The 7,732-nt window shown below is 35.8% G+C and overlaps 2 long non-coding RNA genes across 2 annotated transcripts; one reads left to right on the forward strand and one right to left on the reverse strand.

Annotated features, from left to right (window-relative positions):
• Positions 1 to 1,472: 1,472 nt before the first annotated feature.
• Positions 1,473 to 3,742, reverse strand: LOC138402222 (uncharacterized). Its single transcript, XR_011236631.1, has 2 exons — positions 2,550 to 3,742; positions 1,473 to 1,604 (listed from the first exon to the last, which is right to left on the reverse strand). It is a non-coding gene; the product is annotated as an uncharacterized lncRNA (long non-coding RNA).
• LOC138402223 (uncharacterized) lies at positions 3,740 to 6,837 on the forward strand. The gene is made up of 4 exons (XR_011236633.1): positions 3,740 to 3,935; positions 4,178 to 4,245; positions 4,366 to 6,241; positions 6,499 to 6,837. It is a non-coding gene; the product is annotated as an uncharacterized lncRNA (long non-coding RNA).
• Positions 6,838 to 7,732: the final 895 nt, after the last annotated feature.

A 7,732-nucleotide genomic window follows, 5' to 3' on the forward strand; every position in this document is an offset into this window, starting at 1 on the left:
ATATTTAATGACTTCACATCATGGCTGACAGCGTTTTCTGCGTTTCAAATAAAAATAAAAACTGTATTTTTTAAAATTGGATTTATATATCCATCCTGCGTTTTTAATAATTGTTATTGATATATTTCGTTGTCTTAAGCAAAATACTATAATAAATAATGATTTATTGTACGAAATTAGATATGAGTCAAGTAGCCCATTCAAACGGACTAACATTTTAATGAAAACAAACTTAAGAAACAGACTTTTCAATGAAACACTATTTGGCCTACTTTTTACAAAAATTAAATATAAAAAACAGCGACCTTTGCAAGAATTTTTTAACAAATATGTATGAGTTTCATTTGCGTGAGGCTGAAATTGATGAAAATGAATAAATTGTATGACAAAACACTACCTTACTCTCTCCATTTTACCCAGAAAAAAAGTACGTAGATCTACGAACTTTTCATCCGAAATTTTTACTAAATCTACGTCTTTTTCTAATGCGGTCTACGCCTTTTTCAAAATTCGAGTTGGCAACACTAGTCCCACTCGGCACACAGTAGGTATAGTCAGTGTTTCCATGTACACGGTAATTACCGTAGATGCACCGTAATTCAGCCCTAATCTACCGTCAAGGTAATATGGCCATTACCTTGACCGTGTCACCGTAATACAAAAATCACGTTAAAAATTCATAGTATACTGCGTAATACGAGTACGAATCTCAGTCACGTTAGCATATTTCATAATGGCAACATTTCTCTTGCTCTCGGTTTAAGCATCGAATCTCAGCAATCTATTTTCGTCCTTATTCAAGCAATTAGGAAGGAATGAAATGTAAAACTAATGAGATTTAACAAAATATTAATATGAATAAATCCGTATATGAAAAAGATATTGCTATTCTAGGAGAGTCAGATTCAGAATAATATTAATAATTGATTAAAAAGCAAATTCGTGACGTTTTTTCTTTTCAAAATGACACGGTAATTTACACGGTATTCTTTTAGCTAATCCACCGTAATTTAATCTAGAAACACCGTAATTTTAACCCTTGAACACGGTAATTCTCGATTTACATATGGAAACACTGGGTATAGTTGACAACACAGACCAATAACATATAGGATACAGACCACCAACTCCATAGACGATGTTTGTTTCAGTAGTAAGGGGAAGTGGGAGGCAAGGAATATATATAACAAATTGTCATTGTTGTAGTGATCGTCTGTCTCACATTTTATTGGTTTTTACTATGAGAATCCACAGGACCATCTCTTTCTAACTTTATATAATATATAGCAATTATATGCCCGGATTGTCGTAAATTAGGGACGACGTGACAGCAGGAAAACCGTAACTTTTTAGTGATGTCCTTTTTACAGATTTTAACGGTTTTGCTATTAATTACCGATTTTCAGTATTTATCGGTAATCCTACTAATAATTTATTTAGAAATTTAGTTTTTCAAAAAAAAATCAATCAAATTTATCAAAATATAAAAACTTTATTTAGAATAGACAATAACCATGTTCCAGTTGTAATTGACGATAAGTGTTCATCTGTATTCTTAAGCTGTGGGCCACATCTCTGCTGAAGACTTGCGCAGCAAGTTTCACCTGTAATGCATGGTTATTTTTTTATAGATAATTATGTTAATAAACTAAATTTGATAATGCAATTTAGATTTAAAGTAGACATTGGGTTTAAAATATAATTAAAGAATTTAAATGAGTAGTTTGGAAATTCATTAGGATTCAAATTTTTATTCAAAAAATTATCTTTTATGCTCATAATTATACTATCCTAAACCTAATTATCCTAATCCTAATGTTAATATTATAAACTAGCCGATGCCCGCGACTTCGTACGCGTGGATTTAGGTGTTTAAGAATCCTGTGGAAACTCTTCAATTTTCCGGGATAAAAAGTAGCCTATGTCCTTCCCCGGGATGCGAGCTATCTCTGTACCAAATTTCGTCAAATCGGTTGAACGGTTGAGCCGTGAAAAGCTAGCAGACAGACAGACAGACACACTTTCACATTTATAATATTAGTATGGATGTGAAAGTGTGGATGTTTGGATGTTTGTTACTCAATCACACAAAAACAGCTGAACGGATTTGGATGAAATTTGGAATGGAGATAGATTATACCCTGAATTAACATATAGGCTGCTTTTTATCCCGGAAAATCAAAGAGTTCCCGCGGGATTTTGAAAAATGAAAATCCACGCAGTCGCTGGCATCACCTAGTATGCTCATAATTATCTTCGTCACTATTGGGCGCCGACCCTGGTTATTGGTACTTCTTGTTTTTATGGTGTCTATGTGATCACGTGATGAGATTTTTGTACGCTGAAACTTAAAATTGACCAACAACAAGGTCTACAACCCATAGTTTCAGAGACAGTGCTTTCAAAAACGTGATAACATAGACACCACGAAAACAAGAAGTTTTAGTACCAATAACTAAGGTCTGCGCACCATAGTTTTATTGGATTTTTTCCATGGCAAGGACATTATCACAAAGCTATTGTTACAAAACAAATGTTCAGTTACTTGCCTTCAACTTGTCATATCAATTTGGTTTCACATGCTTGTCTGTTAATTTGGTAGACCATCCAACACCTGCCACACCATCAACAGCAAACAGCTTCTCGATGTAGTCCCACTGAGCACGCTGACTCCCGATGAGCAAGTCCTTCTTCTGAAAATTATTGTGGAAACATTTGAGTAAATGTGGGACATCATATATATGATATATTTATGATTCAGTGGTTGAGAGTAATGAGTAATAGAAGTTGTTGGCTCTAAAATAGAGTGCTGAATTAAATCTGGTGACTTCTGTTTGTCAGGAATCGGGATATTTGGCAAGGGATTTACTAAATCTATAGGACTTGAATTAACAGAAGCTTGCTCATTCCTACTTTGTTTGTCTGTTTGTGAAGTCGATGGGATATCGACTATGTTAACATCGAGGGGTTTACCAGTCTGTAAAGGGGATATCTCTAGAAATTTGTCAATTTTAAAATGTACTATACCAGGGTTTTTAGAAGACTGTGTAATATGCAAATTCAGTGTGGGAATTGAATCTTTTGTCAATCTATTATTTACGATATACCGAGGTAAGAAATGGGATTCGCAAATCCTGACATTTTTTAATTGCCTAAGGGAGTACTTACGCAAATACGTACAGTTAATCAACCATGCTTTCCATCTAGTTGTGTCGGTAAAAAGTACGGCGTGTAAATGTAGGGTGCTTTTACACTTAGGTACACTACACTGCCTCATATCAGATAAAAAGGATACTAGGTATTTAGAAACACTAACAATTATTACTAAGCCTAAATTAGGCAGGCAAGTTTAAAGAGCACATCCACTATATCTCTCAATTAAAACAAAAACATAAAAAACTGAAAATAGAAATATAAAACGAATATCCTGTTATAACTGCAGCACACTTCAAGGTTTAAACTCTCGCAATGGATTAAGGAGAAAAATTGAGTTTTTTAGGTTAGGTTATAAAATCTCTCAAAACCGACATGTTTTTATTTCGAAATTCTATGTAATGAAAGCCGATTGGATCTAATCACCGACCAATAAGATTTGAGCAAAAAATATCATAGTGTGCTGTATGTACATGTGCCTTTAATACTGTGTGAGTGGAGCGAGATAGTCCTGTGGATTTCGAAAGAGGAATAGAAAGTGCGAAAGAAATGGACTGATGCATCTTTTATGGCCCTCAGTTGACAGGGCCTGAAGTTGACAAATGCCCCCTTAAGCAGACAAAACACTGGGGTTTGATGCAATATTTATTAAAAATATTTAAAAAGCACATAAGTCTGGCTCAAAAGTAAGCTTAAAAGCGAAAACAAAATGTGTGACGGTGTGTTTTTACCTCCAGATCTACGGAAGGGGGCGTAAAAGCTCCAGAATTGTATTTTCATGTGTAAGTGTTTAATAATTATTTCATCGCTTCCAACCGCGATTTTTACTCCGAAAATTGCTGAAAATTAAAGATTTGCATATTATAAGTGATCATCTCGTGACAAAGTAACAAAATCACGTTTCATAGCGTAATTTAATATTTATTTAATGCATTATTTTAGGCCTCATTTGTAGTGATGTGTGTACATACTTTATCGATAAAATCAAATTTATCGTTTTAATAATATTTGCATACTTTTGTAGATTTCCAAAATGTCCTTGACCATAGTTAAACAAAAAGAGACCAACTATTGATTTGCAGTTTTGAGGAAGTAAGTTATTTCTTATGTTTTAGTTTTTTTTTTAATTTTTGTAAAAAATGCAAAAATCCCTATGACGATCATAAGGATTTTTGTATGTTTAAAAGCATGACAATTAAAATTTTATTTCAGGTTATAAAGAAACTAAAACCACGTCAAGAGCAAGGGCGGATCCAGGGGGGGGGGGGGGGGGGTCATGGGGGTCATGACCCCCCGGGCTGCGTCCCGGACCTGGGTGGACCACTAATTAAAATTGTTAAACATAATGTTTTTTATATTTTTATATACCTAGATTTTATGTAAGTTCCTTCAATACTTAATCAATTTAATATAATATTTTGTATGATGGAAAAAACATTATGTTCTTGCGAACAAACGCATCCAAAATTTGAATTTTACCGCGCCACCGCTACCTTTCATCGAGATGTCACATTTCGTGTGACGTTCTTCAATGATTGAAGAACATCACACGGCACTTGCCCAGGGCCCACGATCGATTGGGGCCCAGTAGTCCCTGCCAGATCACCAAACTATAACAGACCAACCGATATTTTAATACCCAAAAACATATTTATTTCGATAAAATCAACGGTCAAAAAAGCCAGCTCAAACAAAGGACCGTAGAGATTGTTAAATAGTCAAGACTGACTTATATCCGATCTTTATTGTCTTTACTGATAACGCAAATGATAGAATATTTCATTCTTCTTCACACTTTTTAAAAAATTCCCGACAGTAAAAACCTCTAAAAGTAAAAAATAATATGTACCTTTAATGTTTTGGTCGGATTGGTCCTTTACGTTTATTATTTATAGTAAAGTTTTTATTATCCAAGCGCTCGTTGCATCTGGGGACCCCTAAAGATAATAGAACTATTCTTTATACAACAGATGACTTTATAGTTTTAGTACAAAATTTCTGGCATTTATCTATATCGTAATACAATATTTCTGACATTTATCTTTTCTTTTTTTGTAAATAATGTCATAAATTTTGCGCTCGCTTCGCTCGCACGTTCTGTTCACTAGGATTAAAAATCCCAAGATGCAAGCTATCACTGAGTAGTACCTACCTACCTACATTTGGCCGTGAAAAAGTACCTAACAAGATGATAGACAGACAGAAAATTTCGCGCTCGCTTCGCTCGCGCTTTTGCTCTGTATTAGTTGTTGCTCGCCCGCAACCTTGTCCGCATTGATTTAGGTTTTCAAAAAACCGTAAGAACTCTTTGATTTTCGGCATAAAAAGTGTATGCAGGTTTCCGGGATGAAAGATTTCTCTGTGTAGTACCTGATCAAAAAGATAGACCGTCAAATGGTAACAGATAAGTAGACACACTTTCGCATTTATAATATTAGTAGCTACCTTATGATTTTTTCGTAAATATATTAAAAATTTCGCGCTCGCTTCGCTCGCGCTTTTACTTTATATTGGTTGATGCCCGCAACTTCGTCCACATAGATTTAGTTTTTTAAAAGTTCCGTGAGAACCCTTTAATTTTCCGGGATAAAAAGCCGTTTCCGAGTGTAAACTATCTCTGAATAGTACCAAATTTTGATTTAGAATATGGACTTTGAAAAGGTAACAGATAGATAGAAACATTCGCATTTATAATACGTCTAGAACGTGACTTATCTGCTTTCTTTGCTTATTCCAAGAAAATAGTACCTACTCTGTCAAGATCATAGGGGCCCCGTTATTCTAATGTGCCCAGGGCCTCCAATAGGTTAAAGACGGCCCTGCGTGCGGGTGTGCGGGGCGTCCCCCCCCCCCCCCCCCCCCCAACCCCCGCTCGTCATACCCCGATTACCAAGTTGACCTGTCGCAAGAGGTCGAGATGTTGTGACTTGACCACGACTATGTGACCCCCCCTGGCACCAAACCTGGATCCGCCCTTGGTCAAGAGCTGGCTAATAGTGAAACCAAAACGAGTCGAACTTTATCTACCTTAGAAGCCTTGGGTCTGCTGATTGTGAATAGATACTAGGCTACCCAGGCTGGCTGCCAGGTAGGTATAAACTTTGTAACAACTAATCACTAATCCAACTCCTCAATGTCATGTTGCAGGAGTAGGTAAGTAGTTGGTAAAGACTGTTATTGAGGATAATTTTTTATTCAATTATAAACTTTTAAAAGTTCTTACTTTTGAATCGTCAAATACATCTATTTTTGGTCAGTAATAAGGAAAATAAAACTTACCAGGGCCACTGTAGTTCATCGTGAGTCTTATAGCTTTTTAATTTCATTACTTGTTTTTATTAACAGATTGTAAAGAGAGTCGCAGGGAGTCGGATGGTGTTGGCGCAAGACCGTGGCGTGTGGAAATCCTATCCTAGAGAGTATCGAGCAGCTATAATATGCCAGCTGATCTCAACTTAGATCTGATTTGTTTCACGTATAAAGACGATCCTAAAACAAGTCACATTTCTTATCTACCTACATTTGAAGCGGTGGGAAGTAGAACCAACAAACTGTTTGCCTATCTTCTTTTTACTCAATAAATTGATTTGAATTAATTAAAATGTGTTTCCTTTTATACTAAGTACTAGCTGATGCCCGCGACTTCGTCCGCGAGGATTAGTACCTTTCCTTTGTTACTTCTCCGTCCTTTCAAATATATCCAAAAATCAATTCGATTGGTTGTTTAGTTAGGGCGTGAAGGAAGGACAAACACACTTTCGCATTTATAAATAAAAAAATATTCGAAGAGATTACTACTGTTTTTTAATGAAAGTGTTCCGTCATCTGAACATAGAGAATTAATTTAGCTGTAATATCGCTATCCTTAAAAAATTCGTCGTCCCAACCGTATATGGGTGCACACAGTGACAAGATGACGCACGCACACATAAATGAATTGACACGCATTTGGAGCTTAGTATCCATCCAGGTAATCATTCATCTAAGGATGGCGACAAGACCGACTGGGTACCTACCTAGGTACGGCATAGAGATGTATACCACAGACCAATAACATTGATGTATACATTCATCCAAGGCTTAGATGAATGATTAATCCAAGGGGTACGGCTATCTCTATGGTACGGCTACTCTGCTTTACTCTATGGCTCAGACGCAACAGCAACGCGGGAAATGCGTTGCAGAGCTTTGCCCAAAAGGTCTACGAAAATGTACGAAATTCGTTCTTTTTGCTTGACTTTTTGTGTCAAGTTGTTCGTAGTTACTTTGTACCTACTTTTCGTAGACTTTACCTTTTTAAAATAAAATAAAATTTCAAATAAACTGTATTATTTTGCTTAATTGTGAGTTGTGACATAACTTACTATTTGCACGTAAAAAAATCTACAAGGCAATTTATTTCAACTTCACAAGACAATTTGAATTTATACAATAATCGTATAATATTATGATGAAAGAAAGAAAGATCTCGTTCGGCATAGAGTAGGATGTACCTATATAGGTACGGTTCGTAGATTTCTTATCTCCTCATAGCTGGCAACACTGGAAGGGAAAAGCCATCGAGATTATGATGCAGCCG

Source organism: Maniola hyperantus, chromosome 4 (assembly GCF_902806685.2).
Source record: "Maniola hyperantus chromosome 4, iAphHyp1.2, whole genome shotgun sequence".
Classification (NCBI taxonomy): Eukaryota; Metazoa; Arthropoda; class Insecta; order Lepidoptera; family Nymphalidae; genus Maniola; species Maniola hyperantus.